The 2,700-nt window shown below is 48.1% G+C and overlaps 1 protein-coding gene across 5 annotated transcripts in view; it reads left to right on the top strand.

The window, feature by feature from the left end:
* The first annotated feature begins 495 nt into the window (after positions 1-495).
* Positions 496-2,700, top strand: part of LOC119284525 — a 5,385-nt gene continuing 3,180 nt past the window's right edge. Inside the window, exons 1-2 of one of the 5 annotated variants that reach the window (XM_037563647.1) lie at positions 522-603; positions 929-1,098. The gene's annotated coding sequence lies outside the window, so the exon portion shown is untranslated. Of the gene's footprint in view, positions 604-627; positions 869-928; positions 1,099-2,700 lie in introns of those variants that run through there. The other 4 variants (XM_037563646.1, XM_037563645.1, XM_037563648.1 and 1 more) reach the window with 4 other exon arrangements.

The following is a 2,700-nucleotide window of genomic DNA, read 5'->3' as shown; positions in this document are numbered from 1 at the left end:
TTGACGCTGTGTTTGGCCTGCTGGCCGATGGCCGATTGCCCGTCGTCGGTCGGGCTGCGCGCGAGCCATCGCGTCCGCGCCCGACGCCCGATCGGGACCTCCCTCCCACCCCACCCCTCCCCTCCCCGTTGTACGCACTCTTCTGGCTGCTCCACCATGCGCCCGTCCGTCCGTGCAACGGAGCATTCATAGGAGAACGAGGAGATCCTGACGCAATTCAGAGGAAGAAGGCGTGTCTGCCGCCGGTGACCATTCATGATCAAGGTTTGTGCGCACACGTAGTACAGTACACCGGAGCGGTGCATGTTACGAGCTTTGCCGGCCCCACGTGGCAGCAGCAAAGAGGATGCTTGACGAGCCCCCGGGCCCCGGCCGACGGCGTGTGTGTCAGGCCAGGGGCTCGAACGACAGTTGCGGGCGGTTGGGAGCCTCGGCCCACGGCGCGTCGCCTACCTCGTCTGCCTCCCCCTTTTTATTCCGCCCTGGAGAGGGTCCAACCGTCTCTTCTTCGCCTTGGGCTGGCTCGGCTCCCCCCCGACTTTCCACCTCCCCGGCTCCGGCTCCGGCTCCGGCTCCGCCCCGCGCACTACCGAAGGCCGAAAGGTACTGCTCCTCTCTCTGTTCCCCTCCCTTCCCTTTCCTCTCCCACCACCCGTTCGATGAAATGGCGCAGCCGCAGAATTAGCCGCTCCTTGCTTTTCATATCCTGCCGCCCTCGCGACGCCTAGAGCTGACCAAGAGTTCGAATTGGTATGTGCCTCCTCTGTTGTTGCTCCACGACTCGAGCTGTTTCTTTCTTGCTGGTTCCGCAGGTGCCCTGGTTCTTGCTCCTGCACGGGACAAGGGGCCAAGAATTTCTGTGGTTTTGGTATGTTTTGTTTGCTCAAGATATTGCGCCTTTTCAAATTCTCTCGCGGTTTGCTTGCAGAATTTGTTCTTCCCCCTTGGACGAATGGATAATCCTTTGGCGGGTTAAGAGGTTGCTCGTTAAGGAACCTGAGATTTTAGTTTCGTGATTTCCGGGGAAGGAAGGATAGCTTATCGTCTTGGTAACACCAAGGGCATGCCGTGAAGCAACCCCCTCGACTTCAATTCTGGGTATTTATTCGGGGATGTGTCTGCACGATCGTTATGTACTTTTGCTTCAGAAAGAAATTGCTCTCCTGGAAATTAGGCTAGTCTTGAGACATCAATCTCATTTTTCTGTGTCTTCAGAGTCAGCCGACAAGTTTTTTTATTCCTGTTTTTGGTCTCGCTGTATTCCTGGCCTAACGCTCATTCCTCCCAGGACCTGCTATTTCTTGGCTTGTTAGGTCTCACTTTTGCTGGCTTCAAGTCAAGAAACAGATATAGGTTGGCTTACTCCGATAATCACGCAGGATTTCAGTCCTTAAAATCTTGTTAAGGGGCCAAGACATGGGAATTGGCAAGTTTGGTGGCTTTTGGGTGCCCATGTTACTTGCGATGAAGCTATATAGGCTTTGCAAGAATCATTAGTTCTATTCTAGTTGATGGGGTCTAGTGATCTACTAATCTTTGCTGTAAAGCTAAGAAACATCGGTACTTCTTTTCTCTTTTGCTAATACCTTTACCTTCAGCAAAGTCCTCACCACCTCCCTGCAAATTGGAAAGTTTTGGGATTAGACGTTTCTAGTTGGATATGTTGCTGTACGTAGTAGGTACTCTTGATGGCTGCCCTGTGAAAGGACATTGTTTGGTGGTGTGGTAGGGATTTTCTTTAATGATTTTGGTTCTCAGGCTCCGTTGCTGTCAGGGCTCTGTTTCAGTCCTTTGTTCTTCTTTGGTCCGGGTGCATTCATCTTCATACATTTAGATTGCAAACAATTGGGGCTTGGGGCTCCATAATTTCATACCAATCATTAGTTGTAGTTCCACATGGTTCGTTTTTGCTGTTTTTAAGCTTTGTCCAATGCAGTTTTTGTTTCTTTTCTTTAAAGTTGCCAAATCTGTGCTGTTAGGTAAATCAAAATGGATAAAAAAGGATGTATCTAGAACTAATATACATCTAGATACATCCCCTTTTATTCATTTTGATGACAAGTATTTCCGGACGGAGGGAGTAGGAGGTAAGCTCTTACATATATGTTCTGACTGTACTAATTTATTGTTTCTAGGGAGCTACCAACTGCTTCATTGCTGATCCACAGCCCACTTTTGCTGTACTCAGCTAGCACCCCCTGTATTGCAAATCATGATCAAGCCAACATTGCCCAATTAGAACTTAGAATCAGCCTTCTGGGAAAAGTCTTTGGTACCTTGAGGGTTTTTCATTTTCTTTTGGCATGTTGCATTCATCTTCAGACAGTTGGCCAAATTTAGGCTGCAAACTGTTGGACCTTGGGGCTCCAAAATTTCACAATAATTGTATGCCCATATGATTTATTTTTGTGCGTTAGAATTCCTCCAGACCAAAATCATGCTTTTGAATATTTTTCCAGTGCCGTATTTTTTTGTTTTCACTTGAAATGTCAAACTTGGTTGTTTGGTAGGAGCTAAGTCAGGTAACTTTGCTGGAGCTTATGTATATGTTGTATGAACTAATTCTATGTTTCTGTTGAGCTACCAACTTCAATGGACCATCATAATTTCACTACACAATCCACAGCTCACTTTTTCTTTACTTAGCGACCACCCCTTGTATCGCAAACTATGAGCCAGCATTCAAGTTGGAACCATTCC

This window comes from Triticum dicoccoides, chromosome 4A (assembly GCF_002162155.2).
Source record: "Triticum dicoccoides isolate Atlit2015 ecotype Zavitan chromosome 4A, WEW_v2.0, whole genome shotgun sequence".
Taxonomy (NCBI): Eukaryota; Viridiplantae; Streptophyta; class Magnoliopsida; order Poales; family Poaceae; genus Triticum; species Triticum dicoccoides.
This window is presented reverse-complemented; position numbering and strand designations above follow the sequence as displayed.